Source organism: Oryzias latipes, chromosome 18 (genome assembly GCF_053564925.1).
Source record: "Oryzias latipes strain Hd-rR chromosome 18, Olatipes_Hd-rR_3.1".
NCBI lineage: Eukaryota > Metazoa > Chordata > Actinopteri > Beloniformes > Adrianichthyidae > Oryzias > Oryzias latipes.
In genome coordinates this window covers 8,041,832-8,053,366 of record NC_136254.1, presented here as the reverse complement: position 1 = coordinate 8,053,366, position 11,535 = coordinate 8,041,832, and positions in this window count along the sequence as shown.

Sequence of the window (11,535 nt, the reverse complement as noted above, 5' to 3'; positions counted from 1 at the left end):
CGCTCGCCACTGATTCACGTCTGCTGTCTTAGTAACAAAGCGCGGTGTCTGAGAACTGACAACTGGTTTAAAGATAAGATAAGATAAAATAGGATAGGACTTTATTGATCCCCGGGGGGAAATTGGGTTGTCACAGCAGCCAAAAACAAGAAAAAATAGCAGTTGGAAAGTACGAAAAACAAAGTAGCAATGAGTAAGAATAAAAATAATACAAGGTGGAAGTAAAAGTACATTACAAATAACGGATTAAATAAGGCAATAAATAGCAGCAGTGGTTTTCATCAGTCCTAGACCGTGTTATTGTATAGTCTGACTGCTGTTGGGATGAAGGACCTCCGGTAACGCTCTTTTTTGCACTGGGGGTGCAGCAGTCTCTGGCTGAATGAGCTCTTCATAGTCCTCACCGTCGCATACAGGTAGTGGGAGGGGTTGTTCCGGATGCTGGACAGCTTGGTCAGCATCCTCCTCTCACCTACAGAGTCCACTGGGTCCAGGGGACAGCCCAGGACAGAGCTAGCTCTCTTGACCAGCTTGTCCAGTTTCTTTTTGTCCCTTTCACTAATGCCTCCACACCAGCAGACCACAGCATAGAAAGTTGCTGATGCAACGACAGTCTCATAGAAGGTCTTGAGTAGTGGCCTGCACACACCAAAGGACCTCAGTCTTCTCAGGAGGTGGAGGCGACTCTGGCCCTTCTTGTGCAGGACCTTTGTGTTGTCTGACCAGTCCAGTTTATTGTTGATATGAACACCAAGATATTTGTACACATCCACCCTCTCGAGGTCCAGTCCCTGAATGACTACGGGGGGAGGCTGAGAAGCCTTTTTCCGGAAGTCGACCACCATCTCTTTCGTTTTGGTGGCATTGATGTGAAGGTGATTGAGTTCACACCAGTCCACAAAGTCCTTGATCACCTTCTTGTATTCCAGATCATTTCCCTCTGACACGCGTCCAACGATGGCTGTGTCATCGGAGAACTTCTGGATATGGCAGCTGTTTGAGTCATGGCGGAAGTCAGATGTGTAGAGGGTGAAGAGAAAAGGAGAGAGCACTGTCCCTTGTGGTGCCCCCGTGCTGCAGACCACCTGGGCAGACTCACTGTCCTGGAGCCTCTCGTACTGTGGTCTGTTGGTGAGGTAGTCAACAATCCACAAGGTCAGCTGGTTGTCAACCCCCGCACCTTCCAGCTTTCCCCTCAGCAGTGATGGTTGAATTGTGTTGAAGGCGCTGGAGAAGTCGAAGAACATGATTCTGACAGTACTTCCAGGTTCCTCGAGGTGTAGCAGGGTTCTGTGCATCAAGTAGATGACAGCGTCATCCGCTCCGATGCCAGGTTGATATGCAAACGGCAGGGGGTCAAGCACTGGGCTCACTAGGGGCTGGAGGTGATTCAGGATCAGTCTGTAACCCGGGTGAGATACTGCGTTTAGTCTCCTCTTGCATCTCCTACGTGATGACATCATCACCCTGCGTGCATCGGTGCGTCACACGGTCATGCGTCGAGATTCTGCTTTCCTGCTCTGTACTGCAGTTTGAAAGTGTAGGTGGACAGAGCAGCAAACCATCTATGGCTGGTGGCGTCTAACTTTGCTGATGTTAGCAGGTAGGTGAGAGGATTATTGTCTATTACCACCACAAAGTTAGCTCCATACAGGTAGTCATGTAGCTTCTCTGTCACACTCCACTTCAACGCAAGAAATTCAAGCTTGTGAGCGGGATACCTCGATTCACTTGGGGACAGACCTCGGCTGGCATAAGCAATCACTCTCAGCTGACCGTCTTGCTCCTGATATAAAGCTGCACCGAGCACTGTAGTGCTGGCATCTGTGTGTAATGTATATGGCAGTTTTGGATTAGCGAACCCAAGGACTGGAGAACTAGTCAGCTTTTCAATTAGAGTTTCGAAAGCATGTTGACAGGCAGGTAACCATCGCTCTCCAAAACGCTGTTTGATGTCATATAATGCCAGTGTGTTCGATCTTTTCCTGGATTTGGAGGCAGGTGTATAGCCACGTGTAAGGTCATTCAGGGGTTTTGCGATGGCTGCATATCCCTGGATAAACCTCCTGTAGTATCCAGCAAACCCTAGGAACGATTTGAGCTCTTTCAAAGTTTTTGATACTGGCCAGGATTTTAGAGCCTTGAGCTTTTCTGGATCAGTCTCCACTCCTTTCTCCGAGACTATGTGTCCAAGGTATCGCACAGATGTCTGGAAAAACGTGCACTTCTCTGGGGATAATTTCAGACCATATTCTTTCAACCGGTTGAGCACTCTCAGAAGTCTCCATTCATGCTCTTCCAAGGAGCTTGAGAACACAATAAGGTCGTCAAGAAAAACAAGTACTTCCTTCAAATGGAGATCTCCCACACATTTTTCCATTAATCGCTGGAAGGTACTTGGCGCGTTAGTCACTCCTTGGGGCATACGGTTGAACTCCCAAAATCCAATTGGCGTCACAAATGCAGTCTACTCCTTGTCAGAATCCTCCATCTCAATTTGAAAATATCCTGATTTTAAATCGAGCACACTGAACCACTTTGAACCGGTTATAGCTGAAAACGACTCCTCCAAGTTTGGCAGGGCGTAGGCATCTTTAACAGTCTGTAGGTTTAGTTTGCGATTGTCAATGCACAACCGAATGTCCCCGTTCTTCTTACGGACCACAACAATAGGTGATGAGAATGGAGATTCTGATTCTCTGATGACACCAGCCTTCAGCAAATCGCGCAGATGTTGCCGCACCGCCTCAATGTCTTGAGGATGAATGGGTCGGGCTCTATGCTTGAAGGGTGTCTCGTCATATAGTTTAATTCGGTGTTTCACCTTGTCAGTGCATCCGAAATCCAAGTCATGGTGTGAAAAGACTTCAGGAATCTCATTAACCCTTGTGCTATCTTAGATGACCCCACCCTTAAATTCACGTGTTCTATCTACCATGACAAAGGTGGATAAAGGTGGAAAGATTTCATGTAATCCATTGACACCAGTGAAGATCACAAATCATTGAAGATAAAAGCTTCAGTGCACTGTCTAGTGGGTCTAGATGACCCAACTCCCAACATTAAAGTGCCTAGGATAGCACAAGGGTTACGCTTGGACATGATCCTTTTCTTCCACTCTGGAAGAATAGGCGATGCTCCAAAATCCAGCTTCAGAGATTTCTTTCCAGAGAATGGATGATTTTGGGACACTCTGTGTGACAGAATCTGAGGTGAGTATACAAGTTTGGCAATAGTGGAGAATGGTGGGATGGTTACCTCGTGATCGGACTCATTGGCAAGTGTGACAGGAATAGTCTCATGGGATTGACTTGGGAGCACTATGAGTGAGTTTTTAACACACAGCCCACCTGGCAGTGGTGAAGCTGGGTGCTCCACAAGCGCCGAGAGCTGGCATGCTACTGTACACTGAGCCAATGGTGACGATCGTCTGCCCAGCAGGAATAACAACTGGAGATTTAGTGGCTAATCTCACAACCCCATCGATGCCTGCCTGATGTTGCTGGTGACGTGTCTGGAGCAGTTTAAACACAGCCTTGTAACCGTTAGTAGCTGGCTGGAACTCTGCACACTCACTTCCAGTGTACTGGCTGTATAATGACTCCAATGTATTCATGCCGATTAATACTGGGGATGAATGTCCAGTTTTGATGTCAGGAACAACAAGTGCCAGAGTAACAACATCAAAGGCCACCCCCAGGAACTCTTTCGGGAATGTAACCATCATCTCCACATATCCAAGGTAAGGAATTGCTTGTCCGGCAGCCCCTTCAACTTGTAATAGATCATTTAATTGTTTCACTGGTTGGTCTGACAGGTGCTGATTATAGAATGAAACTGGAACAGTTGTAACTTGTGACCCTGTATCGAGGAGACAGTTACATTCTGCATTAGCAATCTTCATATTGGCTGTGCAACGAGAACCAATTAACCCGTTTGGTAATCGAAATGGAACATTGCATCTGCTTTGCGTTTGTTCATCACAAATCACAGTTTTATTCTTCCCATGGTTCTTGTTCTGGTTGGGACATTGCAGGTCCACAACAATTCCAGTTTGCCCCACAACAGGCCCTGGATCTAGTTTAAAGAGTTCATTGTGGAATTAAATTCTTGCCTTTTTGCTCGTCTTTCTGCGAATTGCTTCCTCTTGAATGCTACAAGAGCAGAGTATGGGGGGTTCTCACAATTAGGTTTGATATGGCCGTCTTCACCACACCTATAGCAGTATCCAGGTTTGAGTGCAGAAGGCGGGGTCTTTGGTTGTTTACCTGCCTTCTGACCCTCCCCCGGTTTGCATCCTGTTCTAGGCTTGGCAACAGCAGCTTGACTGGATCTTGTATGGGCAGCAGTGAGTGAGGCAAGCTTCTTCTGAATATCAGCCATTTGTTGAGCAAGCTGCTGCGTGACAGCAGTGAGAGCAGCAATCTCTCCTTTCTCTGTGTTGTCTGTGTAAGCATACTGTGCATGCGCTGAAGCTCGGGGCCTTACTGAGCCGAGATGTTGCTTCATTCTTATTGGTTGAATGCTGTAAAGCATTCAACCCTTTGTTTTCCTCTTACGCTATCTTCCGCCGTTTTTCGGCACTTAACTCCTTCTACAATTTTCAACCTATTTTAACCATTCAACTATTAAACTGTTCAGCTCTTTCAGCTTATTACTGCTATGACTTTTGGTTTTTCAAATCCTTGAACTTTTTAAGATATTCCAGGATTTTCCATGATTTTTTCTCCATTGAAATACATGGAGAATTTTTCGTGCAGAACTTCTACAATTTTTCACCTATTTTAACCATTCAACTATTAAAATGTTCAGCTCTTTCATCTTATTCCAGCTATGACATTTTGTCCTTCAAATCCTTGAACTTTTCCAGATAGTCCCGGTTATTCCCGGATTTTCCAATATTTTTGCTCCATTGGCCACACCTTTGCTTCTTTAAACAATTGTAACTTTAAAATTCTTTTGGCTAGAGACACCGTTCAAACATTGAAATGTTCACAAGGTTTTGGACTTCAATATAAGGCTCAAAATTATTATGGGATGGCAACACCACCTACAGTTTGGCGGCCATTTTTTGCCAAAATGTGAGGCAATTTTAAACTTCTTCAAACTTTCACCTATTTCAATCATTCTACTATTTCAATGTTCAACTCCTTCAGCTTATTCCTTTCAGCTATTACTTTTGGTCCTTCAAATCTTTGAACTTTTCAAGATATTCCAGGATTTTCCAAGATTTTCGCTCCATTTAAATACATTGAGAATCCTTGAAAACCTTTGGTTCTTTCAACCATTGTAACTTCAACATGCCTTTAGCTAGAGATACCGTTCAAACATTAAATTGATCACAAGGCTTTGGACTATAAAATAGGTTTAGAAATCATTATGGGATGTCGACACAACCTACTGTTTGGTGGCATTTTTTTGACCAAATCTGAAGCAAATATTGCATTTAACTTCATCCATGGCTGGAACTGAACATATTGAAATTCACTGGATCTGGACATATAAGGAATGTGGGCGTGGTTAGCAAACAAACTTCGTTGCTATGGACGTCAAAAGGTTTACTTTTTCTGATTTGTCTGAAACTGACGTCGATTGGTTCGTCATCCCCAGGCGACCCAAACATAAAATGGTTGCTATGGAGATAGAATTAATAGAAAAGCCGCCATTTTGAAAAAAGTGGATTTTCTATCAACTTAGACATGTAGCTTTTACCAATATGATACTCTCAAACAATGTGTTTTTTTGAGTCGGTTGATGATGCTGATTCCACAGCTAGCACTTTTAGCCATTTTAGCAACATCTTCAAATTTTCAACAGTTCAGCCATTTTTTCAACAATTTCAGCTTTAATGCTTAACTCCTTCTACAAATTTTGACCTATTTTAGACATTCTACTATTACAATGTTCACCTTTTTCAGCTTATTCCTACTAGGACTTTTGATCATTTAACTTTTCAAGGTTTTTCCAGTACAGTTCAGACATTTCTTCAGCAAATTTAGCTTTCATTCAGCAGTACAGCATTCAACCCTGCATTTTCTTCTGGAAATGCAGCTCCTTCTAGTTGCTTTAACTGCTTCTCGATCTTCCTCCATTCGCAGAAGTCGTAGAAAATCAACAAATGTCGGTGGGTTGTGTTTCCGTTGTTTCAGTTGCAGCTCTGTTATGAGGGAGTTATCCCAACAACCACGGCAGAATTGAGTCAACAGATGTCTTTCGGTGTCTTCATCTGAAATTCCTCCACGCTTAACTGCGGCGTTCAAAGCAACCTGCAGCCGTTGCAAATAATCTGATGGTTTTTCACCAGCATCTTGAAAAGTGTCTAAGAACTTTGCATATAATTCTTCACCATCCTGTACGACGCCATATGCTGAGTCCAGAGTGTGAAGATAAGTGATTGGTGGAGTATCTGGTAACAGATGTTTCACCATATCAGCAGCAGGTGGTAACAAACTTTCCAAAATTTTACGTGAGCGTTGTAAATCAGACACTGCAGAATCCTTAAATAATAGTTCCATGCTGGATCTCCAGGTGTCGTAGTCTGATTCGTTCTGGGGACGAGGCACTCTTCCTGAGAAGACTCTGACACGTGCAGAAAAATGTCCTGTGCTGTCTTCATTCTTTACTATATGTTCCACTATATAGCGTTGGACTTCAGGTGGATTCAAATCATGCTGCGACATAGCTGGCAGTGACAGTCGTGGTGAATTCAAATAACTGGGATCTGGTTTGATTGTCGGCTGGCCTCCACTGGAGTTCTCATCAGTGGCAACTGGGATACTTTGAAGACCCATCTTGACGACCGAAGGAAGTGTAGTGACTGGTGCAGGAGTTTTTGGCCCCCCCTCCGTGTCCTCTGTTGCGTTCTCAGTCTCATCAGAACCAGGATGGAGCCGGCCAACAGTTTGACCAAGCAGAGGCATCACCCCATTTAATACAACCGCAAAATCTTGCCCTGTTAGTTTTGCTATTTTTTGCAATTCTTCCAGGTAAATTTTAGTTTCCATTTTGCCTATTCCTTCTGCACAAACCACAGACAAATGTAGAATTTCATACGTCACCTTGTCATCTTCACAAACATACGTGTAAGGCAAAATCTTTCGCAACGCAACTAGCGGCGCACCCAAATTGAATTCAACCACAATTGATTGATCAAAAATTGAGTCGGACACGTCAAAGAGTTCGATCTTTGAAATTGAACCAAAACGTTTCAAAAATTGGACGACCTCATCGTCAGTTTCTGTTCTAGTTGCATCTTGTATCAAAACCTAGTTGGGGATTTTAATACCACGTTTCTCCAATGTTTCCATTTCTTTCACCAACATAACCAACACGATTCAACTCTACTTACTCCACTCCTAGCTAGCTCGCCACAAATTATGTAACCTTTACGTGTATCAATATCAGATACACAGTAGATATTCAATGTACACCGGGCTAGATCAGAAGATCCCTGTTCGACTCTAGGAGTGGAGAAAGAGACCGAGACTGAGTTGCGTTTGTTGGTACCATGTAATTGAAAAAAAACAAAAGGAAAGAAACAATTGCAATCACCGACGCATAGAATGGCCGTACAATATTTACAGGAAAAAATAATTCACCCTTGTAAATGATACTTTTTCCTCCTCCAAGAAAGTTCAGTTTCTCACGATTCGACTCAATAGTTCATTGCAAGAGTTCAGAGTCCGTTACAACGGCCAAGTGTCCAACAGAGGGTAATCCTGAGTGAAGGATGGGGATTGTAAGAGTAAAGATGTGAATGGCCGCGTAGCTGAATCGTAAGAGAACTGAAGGGAAGGAAAAGAGGGTGGCTGTAAGAAGCCTCCTACCAGCCCGACAGGAGCAGGTGGAATTCATAGAGTGCTTCGGACTAATTGTCCAGAGTTCCGGTTGGTTCTAGGTCCTGGGCTGTAGCTCGCCATCCAAACTAATCACCTGACCAGTTCTGTTCTCCTAAGTTCGTGTTTCGCTCGTCTCCGGACAAATCGGCGCCAGCAGTTGGCTTCTCCAGCTAAACACCCGAGCCTTCCCCACACGCTTCTTCCGGCAACCTACCCACAGCTGTTTTTAAAGGGTTCCGATTGCACGGGCCGAGTCACATGACCGTGTGACGCACCGACGCACGCAGGGTGATGATGTCATCACGTAGGAGATGCAAGAGGAGACTAAACGCAGTATCTCAACCGGGTTACAAGTCTCTCTAGGGTCTTCATTAGGTGAGACGTTAAAGCCACAGGTCTGTAATGGTTGGGCTCCCTTGCCTGTGCTGTCTTTGGTACTGGGACCACGCAGGAGGTTTTCCACAGCACAGTATGCTACAACCAGGCAGAGTTGGTCAGCGCAGTCCCTGAGCAGTCTGGAGCAGATGCCATCTGGACCTGTGGCTTTCCACACACATTAGCTTAACTTCTATTACTCTCTAAGGTACTTCAGATGCATCAGTGCTGTTAAACATCATTTGTGTGTAGACTTTAACCAGCTTACCTGAAAAACATATAGTCATAGGAGCACACAAGATCACACGTCCCACTAACCTTCTTTTGTTGGCGTCACATAGTGATCTATGGAGCACCAAGCGCATCCTGCTGGTGAAACTGGATATTGGCCAAAACCCCCTTTTCCACACAAACTATGGCAGTTTAGGTAGCCATACCATTTATTTTACTTATTGTTTTCTTTGTTTCAGAACTTAGCATAAAATAAATTTGAATGCATGTTTCAATCACACAGTGCCACAGTCCACTGTTTTGGACAGGATGACGACTGAAATTGTTCTCTCCCAACAAGGACATTGTGAGCTCTGTGCTCCTTTGGAAATTTTGGATCAGGATTAAAGTGGTCCGGACCTTACCTGGACCTTATCTGGACCTTACCTGGAGGTTATACTAACCTTACATTATCTGCACCCTATCTGGACCTTCCCTTGAGCTTACCCTAACTCAGTGCTTCTTAAATAGTGGGGCGCGATGCGATGCCGGGGGGGCAGTGAGCAGCAGTTTTTGGCACAGGTAATACGGGCAATTGCCCGGGGTGCAAATTTAACGGGGGGGGGGGGGGGGGGGGGGGTGACAGCAGCTCAGTGCTTGGAAAAAAATCTGCTCCACTATTGGTTTCCTATTATCTGTTATATGACAGAGTTTGGAACAGCCTGAAACTGTGAACTGCCGTCCCTGCAGCTGCTCCTGTCTGACACACAGAGATGTCATTCTTTATTAACTATTGCAGACATTTTTGTTATATATCTTTATTTTCAATAAATGTATTATTTGTCTACGTGTGGTTTAGTTGGTGTCAGTATTTGACATAAAGGCAGCAGGTAATGCAGGAAAACTGCTGCACTTTATGAGATCAGAAATAAACAATCCGTCATTTAGAAAAAAAATCAGAACAATGTTTTTTACCTATTTCTTCAGACTAAAAATGTTAAATATATTGGTGCTGCTGTGTTAATGTTTAAGATTAATTTATATTTAATATTATTTTTTGATTGAATTATTTTTCTCAGCATCAAATGGTTCAGTTGGTCAAAATGTTTCTAGTTTAAATAAGGACTGACAGATTTTTTTATTTCAGGCACTTTAAGCTTCATTTTCTGTTTTAGACTATACCAGGGTTTCTGTGGCTAAATAAATGTAATATTTGTTGAAAGTGGATTTATATTGCTGTTTTCTTTTGTTATTGTTAAAAAGATACAATTTTAGGTATACTTACACAATTTTTATAGATAATGATCTTATTTTTAGTCACCGCAGCGAGTGTGTGGGGGATCGGGGGGGATCTTTTTTTTTTTTTTTTTCTAGGGGGGGCCTTGCAAAAATAATTGAGAGGCACTGCCCTAACTGGACTTTACTTTACCTGGACCTTATCATACCTGGCCCTCACCTTGACCCAACCTGAACCTGGACTTGGACCTGGACTTGGACTTTTACCTGGACCGTGACCCAGACCTGGAACCTTACTGGACCTTTTTTGTAACTTACCTGGACCTTTCCTGTATATTACACGGACCTTTCTTTACCCAGACCTGACCTTATCAGTCCCTTTCCTGGACCTTGAATTTAGGCGATACAAAGAAAATTGAACAGAGTTGAATTTACCTGAATTATAAGGTCATATATCCTTAACTGGACCTTACTTTACCTTACATAGAACAGGACCTGGACCTAGACCTGAACGTGGACCTACACCACGACCTAAGGTAAGGACCGTAGCTGGACCTTTTTTCTTTTTTTCCTCCCCAACTTGTCCTGTCCAACAGCAGGGCAAGCAGATCAGAGCTTAAGGCCTCTTGTGTTGGACAGATTTTACTGTTACAATACGTGTTAATGGATCTTCAGACAAACAGTTGTATATTTGTATAAACCCCTTTTGTATTTGTGGCTTAGCTTTATTACTTTTTTAAACCGGAACCGGTGCCCAAATTTGTGCAAAAAGGGCATAAGCAGGTGGGTTGAATGAATGTGTTCTTCTTAGAGTGTACCTTGATCACATGCAGGAGGCCAGTCACCAACATCGCAGAGCCAGGGGCAGGCAGCGTACCAGCCCGCACGATACAGGCATCCAAGAGCCCCACCGGCAGAGAAAAGACCAGGCAGCCCCCGGCCGAGGAGTAGGAGAAACAGAGAGCACACAGAGTCGGACCCCGCAAGGGCAGGGACTCCGGGGCTATATCCAATGCCCCGACCGCTCAAGACCTACACCGGCGCCCAGACGAGAGGCGTGCCACCACTTGGGAGTCCTGAGCCCCCACCCCCAGAGGCAGGCAAGGACAACCCAGGCCTAGCCCACACTGCACAACCATGCAAGCTGCCAGCCAGCCCTACTGAGGAAAAACTGGGAGAAGCAGCAAAAACCAACTGCCTAACTGGGAAAGTGGACACAGGCGACCAGCAGAGTCCCCAGACAGGACCAGGGCATGGTGGACCTGAGGACCAGGCTCCAGTTGCTGTGAGCAACGATGGATAAATTGGGGTGCCCTTGTGTGCCCAAAAAAAGGGGCAATACCTGCTTCTCTGGGATACGGTCCACCCTGCTCAGATGTTGTGGACTCATTCACTGCGTGGAGAAGAGCTGCAAGGTCAGGGGCGACAATGTGACCATCCCCCTATCACTGTGTGTGTGTGTACTAAAGAGATGCCATTAAAGTTTGGCAGACCGGGCCGATACAGACTCTTCCATTCTTCAACAGCGGAATTCAATCGCCCAAACGTTCCCACCACAGGGCCCTACATGACTTTATTTGTGTATGGTGACATTTAGTCTGTAGTGTGTGTACTAACCCTACCTGGGCCATAAGTGGACCTTACATTGACCTTACCTGGACCTTACCATAACCCTTCTGCTATCTTAGATGACCCCACCCTTACATTGATGTGTTCTCCCTACCATGACAAAGGTGGATAAAGGTGGAAAGATTTCATGTAATCCATGGACACCAGTGAAGATCACAAATCATTGAAGAAAAAAAGGTTCAGAGCACTGTCTAGTGGGTCTAGGGATAATCTGCACTTGATCTGATAAAGACCAGATTATGACAAC